Genomic DNA, 21,657 nt, shown 5'->3' on the forward strand with positions numbered 1-21,657 from the left:
AGAGATTACAATAATAGAAATAATAGTGTATTAAGACATCACAGTAAGCGTTATGCACAATATCTTCATACTGTTCCCAGAAACGGCAAAACGCAGGCACCAGGCATGAAAACGGGGGTCCCCCACTCGTATCCACACTTCCTTGGGGTAGGGGCTAGTGCTCTGAAATGCTCCAGAGCCAAGAGTGCCCCAGGGACTGGAGCCCTCGGGAAAGAGAGTGCGAAGATGGTGCAAGCTACAAAAGGAAAAGAGAAAAAAATAAGGAAAAGAAAAAAATAAGGAAAAAATATGAAAAACAAAAGAAGAAAATTGAAGAGAGAGAGAGAGAGAGAGAGAGAGAGAGAGAGAGAGAGAGAGAGAGAGAGAAAGGCAGGACGCCCCAGGCTTCAACACGCAGGAGGATGCTGGCTGCCAGCTCTGCCCCCGGGAGCTTCCCAGCTCCGCCCCAGCTCCTGGCAGACAAGGCCAAGGAGGGCTTCAAAACGACCACAGGACAGGCGCCCGTGGGGCTCGGTTGGTTCAGAGTTCAACGTTGGCTCAGGACACGGTCTGGAAGTTGGTGAGTTCGAGCCCCTGCATCAGGGCCCAGGCTCTCGCTGCCCCTCCCCCTCTACAGCACACGTGCACGTGCTCTCTCCCTCAAAAATAAATAAACATTACAAAAAAAATAATAAAATGAAATGACCAGATAAGTCCCTTTCCTATAAAGCCTGGGCAGTCCGGTCTCTGGCCGGGTGCCCTAGAGGTAGACCCCTGATGAGCAAGCCCCCCTGCGTCTTCTGTCTGCCGGTGGCATAGGTCTGCAAAGCCACAGGTTTGGGGGGCTTATTCCTCAGGTGCTGGTCTTAAACTTGGGGTGTCCCATGTGACATAAGAACAGTGGTCTCTCAGGGAGAAGCTTCAAGGTTTGAGTTCCCTCCCACGTATGGGTTGGAGAGCGAGGGGTGGTCCTTGCGGTGAGATGGTGAGATGGCGTCTCCTCTTTCCAGCTGCTGCCGCGGGCTTTCCCCGTGTTTGCTGATGGGAAGGGGTTTCCTCTGTCTGGTTTAAGGTTTTTCGGGGAGGAAGTGATTCCATATAGACTGAATTCAGCCATTCTGTGAGAGGAGGTGAACTTAGGATCTTCCCGTGTCACCACCTTGAACCTCAGCGCCTAGCACCTTCTGCTGGAAAAATGAAATGGCCCATGGGGAAACCTGTGGGAATGGCTGCTCCTGTGCGTCCCTTACTCAAACATTGCAGCCCTGTGTTGGTTGCTGTTAATAACCGAAAGCTGTAGTTTTGCATGTTTTGTCCACGTTTTGTAGTTATTTTATGGTAGGAGGGGCAGTGTGCTATAACCTTTCCATTTAATCCAAAACCAAAGTCTTATTGAATAATTGAATAAATGAATAAATCTTATACTTACCCTGTGTTTTATTTTTAAAAAACAAACCTAAAAGGCAGGCTTTCAAAACGTATTCTATCTCATTTATCTCTTTTATTTTAAATCAACATCTAAAGAAAAGAAGTCTTGATGAGGTCCCAAGAGTTCATGCTGCAAATAACATATCGGATAAAGGGTTAGTATCCAAAAATCTATAATGAACTTCTGAAACTCAACACCGAAAAATCAAATAAGAAGAAATGGCCAGAAGACACAAAGAGACACTTTTCCAAACAAGATATCCAGATGGCTAACAGACACACACGAAAAGATGTTCAACATCACTCGTTATCAGAGAAATACAAATCACAACCACAATGAGATACCACCTCACACCTCTCAGAATGGCTAAAATTAACAACTCATGCAACAGACATTGGTGAGGATGTGAAGAAAGGGGAACCCCTTTGCACTGCTGGTGGGAATGCAAACTGGTACGGCCACTCTGAAAGACAGTAGGGCAGTTCCTCAAAATTAAAAATAAAACTACCGTACAACCCAGCAATTTATCCAAAAGATACAAAAATGCTGATTCAAAGGGGCACATGCAACTCAATATTTATAGCACTGCTATCAACAATAGCCAGATTATGGAATGAGCCCAAAGGTCCATTGCCTGATGAATGGATTAAGAAGATGTGGGAGGGGGAAATGTGTATACACACACACACACACACACACACACACACACAATGTGGAGTACTATTCAGTAAACAAAAAGAATAAAATCTTGCCATTTGCAACAATGTGGATGGAACTAGAGTGTATTATGCTAAGTGAAGTAAGTCAGAGAAAGACAAATATAAGACTTCACTCATATGTGGAATTTAAGAAACACAACAGATAAACATAGGGGAAAGGAAGAAAAAATAAGATAAAACTGAGTGGGAAACAAACCATAAGAGACTGTTAAATACAGAGATCTGAAGGCTGCTGGAGGGACAGTGGGTGGGGAGATGAACAAGCTGGGTGACGGGCACTGAGGAGGGCACTTTTTGGGATGAGCACTGGGTGTTGTATATAAGTGATGAATCACTGGATTCTACTCCTGAAATCAATACTACACTGTATGTTAATTAACTTGAATTTAAATGAATACATAAAACAAAAACAAAACAAACAGAACTCTTTAGGTTTGACTTTTAATATCTTGCAAATTATCACTAACCTTAATTTGGTTCATTCTCAAATCTAATAAGTATTTTTTATATGTTTCATGTACATATATCAACTTATATATACATAAAATTTGATAAATTTGCTGAACAATAGGGCACCAAGCTCAAAACTGGACACTACTCTGATCTAGCATGAATATACTTATCAACACACTTCAGGAAACTCTGTCCAAACTGTTAGTTTCACTTTGTTCAATCTTAAAGGGAAATTTAGCTGGAATTGGGAAATGCCTCAGGTACGAGTTTAATGAAGAAAGAAATAAATGAAGCAAGGTCTGGGAAGCTGTTGTTACTAAATTATAGTTGTTTTTTATGACTACTAGAAAATGATTTATTTCATGATCTTCTCTAGGCTACTGGCAGGAATTCATATGAACATAAGAGAATCTACCTTTAAAAAAAACTGGAATATTTCTATATGTCCATTCTTCTGGTCCCCTGGTGATGTGTGGATTTACCAAATATTATCAAAATATATATTTTATATTATAAAAAGTAAATAGCAATTTTGTGTAATGGAAAGATATTTTAAATTTGAATTTATAATCCTCTTTCTAGCTGTGTAATGGGCAACTTACCTAGTCCTTTAAATTTCTGTCTTTCATTATGAAATGGGGGTAAAACACTTTTCTGAATGCTTGCTTTGATGATTAGAGAAATATATTTGAAGGCAAGTACTATATTTTAATCTGAGAGGTATCCAAACAAGATGCCTGCCTTATTAATAGTTATCATTATTCTAGTACTTTGCATGTCATTCATTTGAGTTTGAATATTTAAGTTTAAGTAGGCACATGCTTTCTTACCATACTTTTCCGATTTTGATCTTAATTGTCTTTAAGCAATGTTTAGTGTCTTCTCTCCTAAAGATTGCTCTACCTGGAAGAGAATATATATAGACTCAGAATGGAATGTGTATACTTCTATTTCTCTCTTAGCATGACTTATTTTCTCAAAGAAGAGCTCTTTTCCTGTTTATTTTCTTGCTCCAAATAGAATTAATAAAATCATTTATCCTCTTCCCATATTATTAAAACCTTCATTCCCTGCTGTGCTCCAACTTCTTCCCTCCCGTCCCCCACACCAATCCCCCGCAGTCCTTTCTCCTTCCTTATGAGATTCTCCTACAATTGTTCCTGACGTTATTTTTTAAGAACCTTGAGCGCGCTGTGGTGCAGCCTCGTTGGTATCTCTGCAACTTTGGCATCTTTCCACTTTTTCCTTATTTAGTTAGCTAAGAGTAGTACAGTAAGACATTTCTCCCCTTCCCACCTCCTTCTCTCCTTTTCTTTCCTCATTCCTCTTTAGCTACATATGCAATATAAAAGCCTGGCTAGCAACATTATATTTTTTATCTAATGATTTAAAAAAAAATGCGTCCGGGGCGTGTGCACGCGTGCGCCTCTTTTTACCGCATGTTTATCTTATTTACAACTGAACTATCAACTCCTGGGAGAGGAAAAGCCAGGCCGTCCTCCTCTCTCCTCGTTGTCCTGCAACGAAGAGACTTTCACCAGAAAAAAGAAAAAAGAAAAAAAAAAAAAAAAAGGAAGAAAGAAAGATTTAGGCTGCTCTCTAAGGAAAGGAGTCCTTTATTATTAACTGAGCTGGGGTTCTCTCGGCAGTTAAGTTGCGCCCAAGAATCCACTTCCTCTCAATCCTTCCAAGCAGTCCGAGCAAATGGACTTAGAAGAGAGCACCGCCAAACTGACCGACGAGATGTGTCCTTGAAGCACCGGGGCCGCCAGCTGGGGCCACGCGTGGACTGAGCGAATCCAGCCCGGAGGCCCGTGGGGCCCTCGCCCCCCCGCCCCCCGCCAGGCGCCGACTGCCCGCGGAGCCGGCACGCGGGAGCTGAGCGCGCGCCAGCAAGGCCACTGGGCATGCTCAGAGCCGGGCAGGTTTGGGTCTGTGGCAGGCAGCTTGTGCATTACACCCGTGCTCGCAGTCCTGGGAGGAGGAGGAGCGGCGAGCAGTAGCCACGACCGCCACCACCAGGCAGAGGAAGAGTTCGTGAGGAGGGAGAGACCCTCCTTCCACTTGGAGCGCCTTGTGTCTGCTTTTGCAAAGAGAGAATACAAGATAAAGGAGGAGACGGAAAGAAGAACGGGGAGGAAAGTGAGGAGGGAGAGAGAGAGAGGGGAAAAAAAAAAAAAAGACGTGAACAGAGAGGGCCGGAGCGTGCCGGGAGCCCGAGGCGCGGGGGCGGCGGTGCCGAGCCAAGAGCGCTGCCGCTTGGGCAGGTGCCGGGCCGCTGCCTGGAGGCGGCATGTGACGCGGCCGCAGCTGCCCGCGGGCGGAGCGCTCTCGGGCCCCTGAGCGCACACCGCGGGGCAAGTCGGTGCCATCCGGATCCCCGCGCTGCTCTTGAGATCGCCGGCGGTAGCCTCGCTTCTGCAAAGACGCGCGATGAACCGAAGGGCGGCTCCGGGCACGGGCGTGCGGTCGTAGGACACTCGTTCCCCGAGCGCCGAGCAGGGGGCGACTAAGGGACCGTGGGCCGGGCGACCCCCGCGAGTCAAGGAGGCGCGGTCGGCCGGCGTGGGACGATCACCAGGAGCGCAGCGGCCAGGTAAGGACGGTGCTCGCCACCCGGGCGCTGAGCAAAGCGGGTGGAGGTGGCGGCTGACCTGGTTTCTTGCCTGATCGCGTTGCCAACGGCGGAAAAAGTTTTCAGCCCGGGTAGGAAATGTTTTTGCTATGGGGAATGCAATCAGGGTACTGGGGACGGAGGAGAGAGCTGGTCTGACGATTTGGGTGGAGGGGTTGGTGATGGAAACTTGGACCTAGAGGGAGCGAGATCTTGTGCGGAGTTGGAGCCTGGGACCCAGGGTGGGAATGCCCGGGTCACAGCAAGTGCCGGGAAAATGCCGGGAGTTGCAGGAGCGGTAGCGGGGAGAGAGCAGGGGACGCCCCCCTGGGCTCTCCTCCGCTGGCGTGCTCTCTCTCCCGAATGCCTGATTCGAGGCACGAAGTGTCCGGACCAGAAGAGCTGCTCGGCTTGGTGTGTGCTCGTGCGCGCGCGCGTGTGATGTGCGTGTGTGGCCTCCCTCAGACGATTTCCTACCGCTTTTAAGAAAGCTAAAGCGGACACCCGGCGACCTCGAAACAGGGTGGCTTGTTCGGATTGCATTTCGGGGGGCGAAGAGGCAAATTTGGCACCTAGCGTAACACCTGGGCGAAGGTGGGTAGCCCCGGTGCGCATCTTTACTGACCCAGAGGGAGTCTATACTCGCGGAGCGGTGGCCGTTAGACAGCACTGGATCTCCGCTCTGGAACCCTTTCCTCAGAACAGCCTCCATACAGCTGGGTTAATTTCAGCGTGTTTTTAAACCGTGGTGTTGTGGGGGGCGCGGTGCGGGGGGGACCGCTGACTTGTGCAGTAAATAAAATGCACTTGTCTTTTTCGCGCTGTGCGTGTTGGAATTGCGATCCTGTTCGGCGGGCGTGTGCGTGTGTGCGACTCTCCTAGCACGCAGGTTGGAAGTGCGAGAGGAAGCAGGGGTTTGGGACTTGCACCCATATGGACAGATTACAAGAATGCAAACATCCTTGTGTCTGCAAGTGTTATCGGAAGCTGTCTGATGGCTGTAAGGATACGCTGTGCTCGGGCTGTGTGTGTTGCGATGTTGAAAGGGGGATGGCTCTTCTTAGGAGGTAAATGTATTTATCCGAGCGTTTGTGTTAAGGACACAGGTCATTTCACTGTATGTTTTGCACAGACCTTTCATGTCTCTCTTGGCCTCTGAGTCCCAACAAAACGGGTAGCCTGATCGCCCATTTTGGGTCTTTCTGGGTTACTATTTGAATAATAATCTTTTTGTAAAAAAAGTATTTGTTGATTCTGTAGTCCCACATTATTTTATATTGTGAGATCATTAAATTGCATGAAACACTCAGCACTATTTCCTGTGTTTAAAACAATGTCCCTGTATTTACTTAAGAAAGATACCCTGCCTAAGAATATACACTTAAGGAAGGGGAGAGCTAAACCTAGAAAAAATACCGGCATATAGACAAGATTGTGGTAGTCACGTCTTAATTAAAAAAAACCAAAAAACAAAAAACTGAGGTCTTGCTGTTCCAAACGTGGTGGGATAGATATGGCGTTGGGTGCACCCTCTTGTTATGGGAGCTGGTATTGCGAAGAATATATAGAACATGCCTGCGTTTTCTGTGTGCATTCAACATGCGGCAGAACTGTGGTTTAGATCATACGCTCCTATCCCTGAAGAGCCAATTTGAGATTTTGTTTACATGGTTTGTCTCAATTAGCTTAACGTATAATTAGCTATTGTTACATTAGAAAGCATGTTATTTTTAAATGGGTTTCCATATGGAAATATAACTTTAGCTTAAATTGCTGACTTAAAATTAATTACGTTGCAGGTCTGATTTAGACTGTTTCTATAGGCTGGGGGGAGGGTTGCTAATAAGATGGACTTGAACATGAAAATAGTACTACTGAAATGCCATTTAAAAAATATTAGCAAGTATTTTAAAAAATAGCAAATATGCAAATAGACTTAATATTTTAAAAAGGAAATGAGATTTAAAAAAGACAGAAAAATATCTTTGAAAGTGCATATATCTTTTGCATGGAAAATTGTTTTAAGAAGAGAATGTAATTCAGGAAAAGGGAAAACGTCTGTGGAACCGGTCAGCATATAGAGAGAGATTGTGTTTTAAGAGTAGTTTTGAATTAAACCTACATTTAAACTTATTTAGGAAACTTTCCATTAAAGTTTAGAGAAATGTATGAATTGTACATTACCTGATTTTTCTTTTTGTGAAAAAGGGAAATATCCCTTCAAAAGTATTATTAATTTCTGAAGATTATTTAGGCATACAGTGTTTTTTAGGATGCACCCATTTTCTTCTCCTTATAAAGACAAATGATTTACTTCCTAGCAGAAAGAGAATGTGTTGTTTAAGCTACAGTGTGTTAAAGTGTGAACTTCTTTTAGTGGCGTTTTAGCTTTTAATTGCAGGCAACCTGTTGAAAATGAGCCTGGGGAGGAAAAGTACATGAAATTGACAAAAATATAAAATTTCTTGTATCCCTACCAGTCCACTGAATAGAAAGAAATTTCCTTGATATAATGAAAAGCAACGTCCCCTTCCGTATTTGCAAATTCTGAAGTAATAATTTTGTTCATGTTTGTACCTAAAATTTCCTCTAGCATTTCCTGAGCCAACGTACCATTCTTGCCTAATAGAGTTGTTAGCATTGGAAGAATTACTTGCTTACTGCTAAATGGCCTGGACATTGTCAGTGTGACTATTAAGGAACTGGGTCTTCACAATGCAGGGAAGTTTATGTTGAGAACAACTGTGGTGTAGTGGCACTTCAGACATGAGATGAATGAATGGGGAATCATATGAGGGTGGAGTCTCTGGTGGATATACAGAGAGATGCACCTGCCATTCACTTGGGGAACTTGCATTTATGACATAATATATTATGACCCATAGCCTTGTCCTCACATTGTGATTCAGAAGCATCAATGAGTAACTGGAAATGTTTTACTTTATGCAATATATTGATGAATTGAAAATACATTTTTGGTACAAGAGAGTATCAAAAAGACCTGTATGGATCCAATAAAATTTTAAGCAAATGCCTCCACCATGGTTATTAAAAAAAAAATCAGCATAATTGTGCCTTATGCTTAAACCTTGATGGCAGTGCCTCCCTGGATGGCTGCGAAATGGTCCACCATATTTTTTACCTATCAGTCTTGTTTAGTTCAGTGGAATCCCTGTTCTAGTTGCCAGTCTTATTTTTTTTATACATTTATTTATTTTTTGAGAGATAGAATAAGGCAGAGCATGAGTGGGGAGGGTTAGAGTCTGAAGCAGGCTCCAGGCTCTGAGCAAGCATTCTGCACAGAGCCCGACATGGGGCTCGAACCCAACAACCGTGAGATCATAACCTCAACCGAGGTCAGATGCTTAGCCGACTGAGCCACTCAGGCACCCCATCTAGTTGGCAGTCTTAACAGAACTGGGAGATAGAACTTCAGCCTCAGTGGAAAGTTCTCATCTTAGGGGAGAAGGGTGAAGAGACCAGCTAATGAATTTGACAAGAGGCAAAGCCTGTCAAATTAGAAGTTAATTTCTCATGTCTGATAAGACTCCCTCTTTAACATTAAGGAAGGGGTTCTTGTTCAGATGAAATTAAAATTAGACTCTGGGTCCTAAATCAGGAGGTATGGCCCTTTTCTCTCCCCCAGCCCAGCACAGAAAGGCGGTGCAGGTGTGAGAAGCACCCCCTTTCGATTATGGTCTCACATGCAGAGGGCTCCATTAGATTTCTCCATCCCCTAAAAGGTGCATATCCTGGGCAACTTAAATCTGCATTAGCACTGTCTTCAAACAAGGAAATGAAGACAGTTTTGTTGCAATGAAGCTATTGGAAAGATTGAATCACGATGGGCCATCCAATGGAAATGGGGTTCCCTCCCCCTGTGCAGGTGGAGGGAATAGTAATTGTCCTCTCTACATTGCAGAGTTTGGCCATCCAAAGCCATGAGGTTCATGGAAGTGCTTTTTGAGGAATCTCTAGAGCACTCTTAAATGTGGCACGCAATTTGGCCCCTTAATATTATTTGACGTGAAGCACCGAGAGCCAGAGTGCAGGTGTCCCTCCGGCTAGGTAGGTGGCTGCACTTGCGTTCCTTTCTGTTGGGAAGTTTTGGCGGCTTGTAGACTCCCCGGCCTCTGGCAGGCTCTCCCGTTCTGGCCGGCAGCTCTGTTCTCCCACCTGTTGAAACTTCCTGCTCATACAGTCCTGAAGGCTAAGTCCTCTGGTTGGCCCGCACCTTCTTAGACTTCTCTCTGCTGCGGCCACAGCTCCCATGTTGCCATGGCCCTGGGATCCACTGGTGGTGACAGCAAACCAACAGAAGGAATATTTGGGCTCATGCCATCATCTTTTCACCAATTATACCAGTCTATCTTGAAGCCAGCTAGAATATGAACACTATGGAGAAACAGTGATGGGGGAAATGGGGGAATCCAATTAGACAAGCAGTAGCTGGCAGATGCCTGTGGGCTGTGAGCTCTTGCTGTCCCCAGCCCTGCGCTCTGTGCCACAGGGAGGCTGGGCTTCTAGACTCTTCAACAAGTGCGCTGCAGAGAAAAGAGTGTGAGGTTCACCCACCCTAACCCTGGTGAGCTCTAGTGTTTCCCAGGCCCAGCTAGCCTCAGTTTCTCTTAATCTTGTCATATTTGGCAAGGCTAGGCGTCTCTCATGTTTGCATTTTCAGTCTTGCCTGAAAGGGTTTTAGCTATGACCTTGGCAGTCAGCCTCACCCTTGCCAAGAACTTCTCTCCAGGAGCAAGACTGCATTCTTTTCTCTTCTTAGTCTCTGATGCAACCCTCAAGTGGATAAACCCCTAGGCCTAAGGCACAGTCACCCTCCTGACAGTGTCTCCTTTCTGCCTGAAGAGTGGTGCTGCCAAGTTCCAACCTGACAAATAAATTCTCCTTGTGTGTCATTGTTGGCAGGATCAAATCTCAGTTCTCCACACTCCTCCTGGCCACTGTAATTTGAGTTGCTGACTATCCACTACAGAATTAATTCTTCATTAGGTCATTTGTTCTGGCCTACCCCTAGCTTATTTCCTGTCCCCAGCGTTCCCTTGAAATCTGGCACACCAGCCGAGCCCTGACATATTCTACCTTCAGTCACCTCTACTGCAGGAAGTAGTGTTAGTATAGACATCCTGGGTCAGGCAGGATATCCTCCCACTACTATGGTTCAGATAAAATTCAGGTAAGGTCAAGCCAAAGTAAAATATTGCCAGCCGGCTTCAGAAAGGATGAGGCTACCAAAAGTCTACTGCAAGGGACCATGCATTTATGGTTGTGAGGTGTTCTTCTACTAAAGCCTTTTAATTTATCATGAGCAGCTATGGCATGGAATTAGATTCATACCAAAATATCCTGCCCATAAGTTTTAAGGAAAGGGATCTATGGACAGGCTTTTGTCCATTTTTTTTAACTTATCACTTTAGTGATCTGGAATTGCCCATGGAACCAAGTCTGGAGAGAGACCTCGTTACTACTCAGCTAAGCACCGCTTCTTATCCTTGGCCATTTGGAGTCTCATCTCCGCCGCTTTTATCTCCAGGGGGGCCCAATCCAGTTGCATTTTGCAGGATCCAAGAATCCACATAAATTTCAAATATTGCTGAGTTCTATGTGTCTGTGTATCTATCTATACTTACGTGTATTCATTGAAAAGGGTTGTTGAACACAGTGATTTTTTTTGTTTTCATTTTTTTCAGTTCAAAATAATCTAAAAGCACGACTTCTCTCATGTACAAATCCCTCAAATCATCTGCATTGAAAAGAAGTTCTCATACATAAAATGGATGCAGAGATCGTCCTGTCTTGTTTGCCTGTGATTCCTCACATGACAATGACACGTGTCATGTGCATTACCTCATGAGAAGGGAGACATTGAGGAAAACTAGAATTGCCATGGTATCCCTTCATTGGAGGTTCAGCCAACCTCTCTCAGCTTTCCTGGAATGTGGCTATCATTCTGCTTTCCTTGTGATAAATTATTTTAAACCCTTTAATTCATGTAATTGTAAGAAAGCTTGTCTAAGCAAGTGTAAGCCACATGTCCTTCTTCCAACTTCTGGTGGTGCTCTCTATCTTTAATAGTAAATGTAGCAGTCAGGGGTAACCCAGGTAGTATTTATGAAGTTCACTTCATGAAAGTATAAATAAATATTAATTTACTTGCTTGAGTAGAATGAGTCTATTCATCTGCCTCCACTCCTCCCTCTCTGTCTGTCTGTGTATCCATCCATATCTATCTATCTATCTATCTATCTATCTATCTATCATCTGTCTACTGTCTCTCTGTGTGTCTGTGTATCCGTCTCTACATTGCACTTGCACATGTGGGTGTACATCTCTGTGGAAAATCTCCCTGACAGTGTTCAGTGCTATCTGATGTTCCTGGTACCACAGACATCCTTTTTTGGATTCCCCAGAGAGTGAGTCCACAGCTGTGCCTTCCAAGACCTTATCTGCATGCGTTGAGAGCATCTCCAGAAATCTAAGAGTAGGAAGGTGATGTTAGGTGTCATATTGATTTACTGTGGTTTGAAACTAAAAGAAATGTATTCTCTCATGATTCTGGAGACCAGAAGTCTGAAATCAAAGTGCGGGCAGGTGCACAGTCCTTCCAAAGCCTCTAGGGGAGAATCCTTGTCACCCACAGCTGCTGATGGCTGTCTGCATTCCTTGACCTGTGACTGCCTCTAGTTTCTGCCTCTGTAGTCACGTTGCCTCCTCTTTTTCTGTGTGTCTCCTCCTCTGTGTTCCTGTCTTACAAGGATGTTCCTGTCTTACAAGGATGCATGTGATTGTGCTTAGGACCCACCCAGAAAACCCAGGGTAAGCGCCTCCTGCTAAAAGCCTTAACGTTATCAACCTTTTACCATGTAAAGTAGTATTTGCAGGTTTCGCAAATAAGGATCGAGAACACCATTCAGCCAGCTACAGATGCGTGGATAAACAACATTCTACTTTGTGATTCCCCCATTGAATTGTGCGACATGTGGGCTTTGAGAAAGAAATGTGCACAAGGTGGCCTGTTCCATTTTCAGAGAGCCATGAGCAGCTTCTCCTTACATTGAGCCAAAAATCTAATTCTTACTGTTTGTTTGCCCTCCTAACAGTTCTAAGAATTACGATGGGAACACTTCTGATCTTTCTTCCGTAAGCAAATCTTTAAAGTTCATTCAACCTGGTCTTTTATGCTCCTTCGAAATTTTCATGTTCATTCTTAATCTTTTCCTTTGCCCTCAGTGCCTAGCATCCAAGCACCTCCCTCCTCCCCCAATTTCACTACTCTCCGACCCTCTCCTTTTGCTCTCTGGCTTCCATCCTCACGAGGAGAAAAACCACTCTACCAAAAGTCACCCGTGACCTCTTGGTCATAAAACAAGTGGCCCTTCCCCACGTGTCTCCTTTAATCTCTTTGTAACACCTGCACCTCTCTTTTTTTCAAAGCATCATACTTCCCTGGCTCTTGGCTCCCATGGCTCCCCTGCATTCTGCCAGCTTCCCCACCCATCTCCTGAGCAGTGTAAGGCTCTCTAAGAATTTTTCTTCAGTTGACCCCATGCCTTCCGCACCCCCTCCTCCCTCTGTAACTACATTTGTTTTCACGGCTTCCAGTGTCCTCTGTGTGGATCACACCCATTTCATGGTCTCCACGCCCAGCTTGGCTTCTGGAAGGAGCATTTCCATGAGCTTCCTGGACAGCACAGCCTTCATCTGTTTCCTCCTCATCCTGCTCCTTTTTGGTTTCCTATTTCTATAAATTGCATGACCATCGTACAGCTCAAAATGTCTGAGTAATCTTGATTTATTCCCTTCCATTGCCTCCCACATTTAGTCAGATGCCAAACTGTAATAATTCAACCAAATAATAGCTCAAACCTCTTGGCTTCTTTTCTTCCCTATCACCAGCACCTTGATTTATTGCTTTGCCAACTTTGCTGTGCTTTCGGATCACATAGAGATCTTGGTGGCACGCAGACTCTAACTAGGGCTGGGCGGGGGCCTGAGAATCTGCAGTTCTCACTAGCCCAGGTGATGCAGTGCTGCTGTGAGTCATCTTTCTCCTACAGTCTCTGGGCTTCCCAGATGATTTCACTGACTGTACCCTCTTCTTCTAATCCATTTTCTACAGATCACTTTTATTGAAGACCTAATCAGATCATTTTTTTCTCCTATCCTCACAAAACTTCTTTGACATCTCCTTCTATTATTATTGAATGACAATTAAATTGATCTTATCAACATTCAGCTAGCACTTGTTCCATAGCTTGGATTTACATTTTAAATTCGATCCCAAGCCTCAAGGTCGCCTTTCACTTTACCCTTAGCATTGCTGTTCTGTATCCGCTCTGCCATTTTTGTGACTTTCGTGTGTTCTTAATACTGCATAGAGTGCCCTTTCTTCCACATCCTCATGAGCTCGGATTTTAGCAGTTTGTCAAGGACTGCTTGAACTGACATTTCTTACCATGAATTCATCTTTTAGTACTTTATCAGACACTCAGTTTCATCACTGGTCACATTACTCGTGTGTGTGTGTGTGTGTGTGTGTGTGTGTGTGTGTGTAAATTATTTCAAATACTGGAGTGTGAAGTCCTTTGAGGACACCAAGTCTTGTCCTTGATTGCCCTAAAGTATCCTGCATGGAGTCTTCCTGTAAATGCACAGTGTACTCACCAACACATAAACTTTGTAAATATAGTGGATTTGTTGCTTTCTGATTATGTAAGCAATAGGGATTACACTAAAAATCAAACATTGCAACAATATATATGATGTCAAAAGTAAAATCAAAAGTTCATCATGATCCAACGCCCGCCACCCAAAACTATGGTTAACAATTTGATGCAAAATCCTTTAATACTTTTTTAAAGCAAGCTCTGCACCCAGGGTGGGGCTCGAACTCATGACCCCAAGATCAAGAGTCACAAGTTACACTGACTGAGCCAGCCAGGCGCCCCCGATCCTTTGAGATTTTTTCTATACACATCCTCATATTCACTTTATACAAAACTGAGATAATAATAGATTTCTTTGTGACCTGATTTAAATGTAAACCTACCTCTCCCTGTTTTTTAAAATCTGCATTGTATTCCCAAAGATCCGCTGGTTTCACTGCATAAACATCAATCCACTTAAGACGGCCCGGTGGGATAGAAATATGTTTGCTTTGAAATTCTGATGAGTTAAGCTAGTCAGCACTTTCTCTGCCCCCAGGATTAGACACTTTGGATTTGTAAGAGCAAAACATAATACTGCCCCAGAAGGCACGAGCTGGTCATGTCCCTTCAGGTGGCCACTCATGTTTGATGCCAGATGACAGTCATCGTGTTTGATGACATGTATTTTCAGATAGCTGAATTTTATATTGAAATTTAAACTTTCACATATTTTTTAACAGTTTTTTAAAGTTTATTTTTATTTTTTTGAGAGAGAGAGAGAGAGCGTGCGTGCAAGCGGGAGAGGGGTAGAGAGAGAGGGACACAGATGATCTGAAGGGGGTTCCCTGCTGATCACAGAGGGTGTGATGTGGTGCGGGATTCCATTTCACCACCCATGAGGTCATGACCTGGACTGAAGTCAGACACTTACCCGACTGAGCCACCCAGCTGCCCCTGAAATTTCATATACTTTAGATCTGTAAAAAGCAGATGATTCATTTTGAATTCTGAATGTGGATATATTTATTTAAGATACACATATGTACGTATATTAGTTTTTGTTTCATGAATGAATGTCAGCTTGGAGTAAAAAAGACCAGAAAATCTTTTTCTTGCCAGAAAATCTTTAACAAAGATTTAATAAAATCATGTTGTATATTTAACAAAGTGCAACTCAGGGAGAGGAAGTGCAAAAGAAAACCCCACAAAATCATACGAGCTGTGTTTTTAGCATGCCAATACATGAATGCACAATATAGGACGTTTGTTGAAAAGAAACTTCCTGTAGAAGTCAAAATCAAAATTCCTCCAGGAATTTTGGAGAGACAGCTCTTAATAACAACAAATGTTTGTTACTGTGACTGTATTTGTCAGTTTTTTAAAAAATCCGTTTTGTGGTCGAATTTTGGAAGCTCGTGCGCCTGGGTAATGGGTCCGATGCAGCATGTTGGGGGAACCTGCAGGGCTCAGTGAAGCTGGCCATGCCTCATCAAGGAAAAACCTAGAAGCAGAATGCCAGACAGTAAGGGGCTGATGCTTGGAAATGTAAGAGGCTGCTGTGGTCTGAGTTCATGAAATTATATGTAGAGCATTTCTAGATCTTATGTCTTCTATTTGAGGAAAATGAGGTCCCAAGACATTGAGTGATTCACCAAAGGACACACACTTAATGAGCCTGCGTCTCGGTGCTGCACGTCTGGGCTTCTGTGCTCCCGGGGAGGAGTTACCGCCTGCGCTGTGCGTGTGTTCTCGCCCATGGAGACCTCAGCTGCACTCAGGCTTCCGGTGACAGCAGACCCAGTCCTGCTCCCTTGAGTGCGGGACACCCATTTCTGGCACTCTGTTGGACATTTCCACAAAGAATATCCACCAGACACCTCTCACGTTCTATTTGGACATTGGAACCCATTATCTTTTTTCTAAAATATACCATTCTGCCTGTTTTCCTATGTTAACTGATGGCATCAGTCACCCTAGGATCTCAGACTCGAACCTTTTTTACCTGTATTTTCTTTATACACTCACTGTGCACCTGCAGTTTCTGCATCCAAATGGATTTTCTTGAGCCTGTGCATTCGTTCCTTCCTGCTGCCTTTCCCATCTCCCCCTCGCACTGGGCCCATGGCCTTGAACGTGGCTCCCTGCTTTCATTCTGCTTTGGCTTTTCCTTGTTCTGTAATGAGGTCCAAGGCATTCATGTTTGGCTCTACATAACTGTCCATTCCTCCTTCCTCGCCTCCCTCTGCTGCGGCGCTTAGATCCACGTCCACCTGCTGGAGCATCCTTGCACTTTGCCTCCATTCTCCTCCCTCTGGGTTTCTGCCCAGACCCCCTCCTGGTGCTTGCTGACATTCCAGTCCTGCTCTGACTGTTAGCAGGCCCACAGATGCTAGAGGGCTGCCTCCCCTGACAAAATGCACCTTTTCAGTCCCCATGCCCGTTCAGTGTATATTAGTCCCATGCCCACTATAACATTTGCCACACTTGTTTGTGCTGGAATAAGTTATATAAATAATAGTCTTTTCCTTTAGGTTTGCGGTGTCTCATCAGGAGTCACCATTATTTATTTTTCTATGCTTAGGACTTTATGCTGTAAAATCCAAATGAGAAGCTCATGAATTCTGTCCCTGTATGGGCAGAGATTTTTATGTTATGTTTTCTTCACCAACATATCTCATGGGCCAAAAGCAGTGCTGGCACATAGTAGACCCTCATTATGTACTTGCTGTTGAGTGAATTCCCTCTTACTATGTCTCTTGGCAGGGGGAGGGGACGGGGATTAAGTCTGAGGTTTACCAGTGTTCAGTGTATCTTGATAATGACACAATAGTTTATATATTTATAAACAGTAAGCAGGTCTGGATGAGTATCATACAGAACTTAATAGCATTATCCCAGGCCAGACTCAGAGTTTCCCTTGCTTGGAGGGTTGTCTGGGTAGATAGCATGGTTACACTGGTGACCGTAACATTTTGAGAAGCGTAGTCCTTTCAGGGAACCGCCTCCAAATATGGCTTCTCTCCTCAACGAGTGTCGATGGTGCTTTTGAAGTAGTCATTTTTGGTTGATTATCAGAAGTAGCCAGTTCTCATGGCACTGGAAAGCCTTAGAAATGGGAATGTTTCTAAAGCCATACATAGCCCAGGGTCCAGTGCCCCAGAGTCATCTGGGGTGACTGTTAAAAATGCAGTCTCGGGGATTGAAACCAGACTAACTGAATGAGAATGGGGCCAGGTTCTGTCAGCCTGCATCTCAAACAAATGCCTTGAAGGATACTTCTGGTTGATAAATTTTAAGACCCACTAACTGAAGATTAGCAACGAGCAAGACGGAGATAGAGATGGAAAGAGGTTGAGAAAGAAACAGTTTCTCTTTCTTTCCTTTTTTTCCTGTGTAGATTCCGAGTAGCTTGGTTGGCAAGGGGTACATTATCTTAGGCTGTTCTCTCTGGTAAGATGAGTCATGTTCACTGTAGGGTGTTTCTCAGGCTGTGAGGAAGGGTGGAGTGCTCTTTCCCACTGGAATTTAAACACAATTGAGCAAGGACTGAGATCTCAGGTGTAGAAATAAGACAGAACTGTTTCCATCAAATGTCTTCCACTGTATCTAAATATATTGTTGTATTTAAAAAATATGGATATGTGTTCATAGGTGGTATTAAAACAGAAGTTCTGATCTTGAATACAGGCAGTCCTCAATGGTTTTTTTCTTTGTTTCTTGATTTTTATTATAGAGGTATTATAAGCAGACCATATCTTTGCATGTACGTTATGCTATATTTAAGGATTACGTTTCCCAGGAAGTATATCGTATGTATGATTGATATGAAGAACATAATGTCAAGAAAGTGAGACAAAATAGTCTAGAACTGCTACATATGTGCATAATAATTCAATTACTATGAATATTCATAGAATAGGCATAGATTAGTTTTGCTCATGGATTAAAGGACATTCTATGTAGGCCATCTAGAAATAAATAAGTTTTAAAAAGCATATATAATACAAGTCATAGTACTTCACAAATTTAAAGTATTATATTAATCTCTAAGAGAAATAAAATTATCAATCACTCTGTTCTGATCTATTTCCATCCAATTCCTCTGCTGACCATTCACTAGTTCATTAAATTTATCGGGTTCCTAAATTGTTTCAGACACTGTTCTAGGTGCTAAGGATAAATGAGAGATAAACAGGGCAAGATGCTTTCATGAAACTTCTATTTTCGGGAGAATCCATAGAATCCATAGGATCCCAAAGGGTTTTAGACAGGCCTGCCCTACCTTGCTGTCAAGGTCAGAGAGATATGGGTATTAGAGTAGCATGACCAGTTAGATGTGTGACCTGCCTAAGCTTAACTTTCCCTCTATTTTTTAAGCTAGGGCTTAGATTGAATTTTTCTCAAAATAAATAAATAAATAAATAAATAAATTGTTTTCTAGAAAATTTAGGCTGCTGATACTGATTTTTGCCACTAGATGGCAGACATCAGCACTTGTGTCCAATGAATGGGTCAAGTCTTAAAAAATTAAAATGAAGTTCAAAATGAGTCACTTGATATGGGAAAATGTTGTTAGTTCCATGTGAGAGAGAGGGAGGGGTTGCTGTTATATTCCATAGATTTCATGCTTTAAATATGGTCATTCTTTCCTCTCTGACATTTACTTTGTTGTTTTGTTTTGTTTTGTTGGCATTTAGTTTTTAATGTGGTTACCTGCTCTGTTTCTTTCCAAACACAGGACAACCCATTTTGAAAGTTACATATATATCTGGAGTTATTATATAAGATATTATCTCTAATATCTTAAAATTATATTAATCTTATAATATCTAAGTTATGATATAATAAACATATGAGATGTAACATATTAGCTAGAACAGAAATTCCCTAACATACTTTGACCAGTGTTCCTGACATATGAAAAAAAGTTAAAATAGACTACAAGTTGAAACCTAGTTGAAGACATTTGGTAGCTCTAGGGAGTGGATTACTATTCCGAATGTGTGGGAAACAAAGGTTTCGTGTGTGTGTGTGTGTGTGTGTGTGTGTGTGTGTGTGTGTGAGAGAGAGAGAGAGAGAGAGAGAGACTTTGTGGCGACAGAAGAAACAAAAACACTAGAAACCTTAAGCCCGTCTACTTCATTTGATCTACGATTGGTTACAAGAATCCAAAGTAAATGAAATATAAACAGAAGCTACATCAGGCAACTCCTATGTATAAACCAAGATTAACATTACCATTACAGAGTAGAAAGCTGACCCAGACCCTGCCAATGAAGATCCCACCAATTTATCCTCTTTTCAGTGCAGAAATGACTAACCAGGGGCTCCTGGGTGGCTCAGTCGACAAAGCCTCTGAGTCTTGATTTTGACTCACATCATGATTGTGAGTTCAAGCCCCACAGCCAGAACCTGCTTGAGATTCTCTCTCTGCCTATCTCTCTTTCTCTTTCTCTTTGTCAAAAATAAAGAAAGAAATATTTTTAAAAAAGAAATAACCAACCAAAGCATGACATTCAGCATGGCGTTTCAAAGACTGAGGTTGCCATCTTGTGTGTTTTCAAGTCCAAGCCAGACCATGCTCTAAAGTCTAGTGCCCACTGACTCTTTAAAGTTTTGGAAAGCCCGCACCAACTGTAGATGCTGTTTTTGACTTCCAGAGCAGCTTGGAAATGATTCTTTCAGGGCAGTGCTGTTCAGACGGGTCTATAAAATTGTGTGGCAAAGTCTTGCCCTTAGAAATGTGTTTATAACCTATAAAAATGTTAATTTGTAAAATAGAACTATCTGAGCCAAGTTGTTCTTGGGATTCAAAGGGAACAGAAGCCAGATCTTTTTGGAGGGATTCCAGGAACTTCTTACTTAAAGGAATTTCACTTGAGAAATACTTTAAAGGACCGGTGAGGGTTTAAATAGACAGACATGCAAGGTACACTGATTAAGCAAAACTTACCTTACATGTGGCAACTCTTTGCTATTTTTTGTCTGTATCAGAAGCATTGCATCTCAGAGTCTTCACACCTACTATTCCATTTGGAACACTCTTTCTGGAAATCTCTACTGCTTGCTTCTGCACTTACTTTAGGTTTTTCTCAAATGTCACTTGGTCAGGCCAGCATTTTGTGACCATCTCGTATGAGAGCGCATGTGTCTCTTCCACTATTAACTGTCTCTTCAACCTCCTGTCCTTTTCTTCGGAGTATTTATCACCACCTGACATCATGTGTATTTCTTTTTTCACTTATTGCCTGTTTATAATCCGTGCAATATGAGCTCTCTGAGACCAAGAACTTAATTTCTTTTTAATTGCTAAATCTCCAGTTCCTAGAACACTGCCTGGCCCACCATGGGCTCTCAAACACTAACTGAATACTGAATACATGAATGCTCAGGGCCGCATCTGCGTTTCTTATTGCATAAACAAAACCCGACAAACCTTCCCCATGTGATCCTTTCAGCCATGGCCTTTTCTTTTGTACATCCCTATTAAAAACATCACTTAGAGCATCATTTACAGTGGATGATCGGATCATAGTTGTGCAGAGCAATGAAATAAACCAGCACATTCACTCAGATTTACCTTGTTTAGCATTGTTTCCAATACTGTTATTTCCCCCAGTTTCTCATTAGAATTACACGAGAGAAGCAACTTGCTACCTTCTATTTTTTAAATTTTATTTGCATAAATGCTCACTTAATTATGAGCATATGCACAAAAGAGGAAGTCAAGAAATTCCTTGGGTTATAAAATGGAAGAAGAAGAAGGACTTTTCCGAGTTTGGGATTCTGTGGTGTAATGAGGAAATCACCAGTGAGGCCCTACTACGTGTCACTCTGCACAGTGGGACATCGCCAAGCATGTGTTGGCCTGGGATGCTTGTCAAGTGCCACAAGATAATTTTCTATATTACTTGGCTAATATGCTTTCTAGCAGTTTGGTTATTCTAGGCTCTTTAAAATAACCAAGTATTATACGCTATTAGGTTTTTCACAGCAAAATCTAGGTCTTGAAATATTGCCAAACATACTTGAAGATACTGTATTCTATTTTTTCATTCATCAGATTTTTTTTGAACAACTGCTCATGCCAGAATGCTGCTCTGTGTTTGACATACAGTGATGCTGAAAAAAGACAGGGTCGTGCCCTCAAGAGGAGCTTGAAGCAAAAGTGGATCAACTAATTTTTCTTGGTATTGAGAAGTAGCTTTAAAAATAATGTAATATAATAAATATAATAATAATCTGACTTGAAGGGTGCTCATCTTTTGTAGGCATCACCGTGAGATCGGCATTCCTAATACTTTTAATTTTGCTCTGATGATGTGGGATAGAAGGCACTCCTTGGAGACGTCTCATTCTTTCTCTGGAAGTTGGAGATGAAAATGCACACTCATTCAACTGTATGAACAGTCTTAGCAGCGCCCAGAAATCAGTTGGGGCTGAATTTCTCCCATTTCTCAGGTCTTTGGAACCATATGTGTAGGTGAGAACTTTTGTCTGGGGTCTGAATCAAAGCAGAGAGCATGCTTTTATGGGTGTGGCTTCAAAGCAGGTGTTTGGAAGTTAGAAAGATATTTTACTGGGATCACATAGAAGCCGTTGTCCAGTAGAATCTGGGGTTGTCACAAAATTGACCTCTTGAGCTGTACAAGGCCAATGAGGTGCTTGGGATTGGTATCAAGAAATTCACTGAATAGAGAATATCTTTTGTTAAAGCAAAATCCATGATCTGGATACTAGAGCAATTTTGATTTGAGGGTGTCTGATGCTCTAACATTTTAAAGAACGTTTGCTGTATGG

At 42.9% G+C, this 21,657-nt stretch overlaps 1 protein-coding gene across 1 annotated transcript in view; it reads left to right on the forward strand.

The window, feature by feature from the left end:
• The first annotated feature begins 4,053 nt into the window (after positions 1-4,053).
• CHRM3 (cholinergic receptor muscarinic 3) overlaps positions 4,054-21,657 on the forward strand; it is a 486,812-nt gene continuing 469,208 nt past the window's right edge. The window contains exon 1 of the mRNA XM_029931658.1: positions 4,054-5,176. The gene's annotated coding sequence lies outside the window, so the exon portion shown is untranslated. The remainder of the gene's footprint in view (positions 5,177-21,657) is intronic.

This window comes from Suricata suricatta, chromosome 2 (genome assembly GCF_006229205.1).
Source record: "Suricata suricatta isolate VVHF042 chromosome 2, meerkat_22Aug2017_6uvM2_HiC, whole genome shotgun sequence".
Lineage (NCBI taxonomy): Eukaryota > Metazoa > Chordata > Mammalia > Carnivora > Herpestidae > Suricata > Suricata suricatta.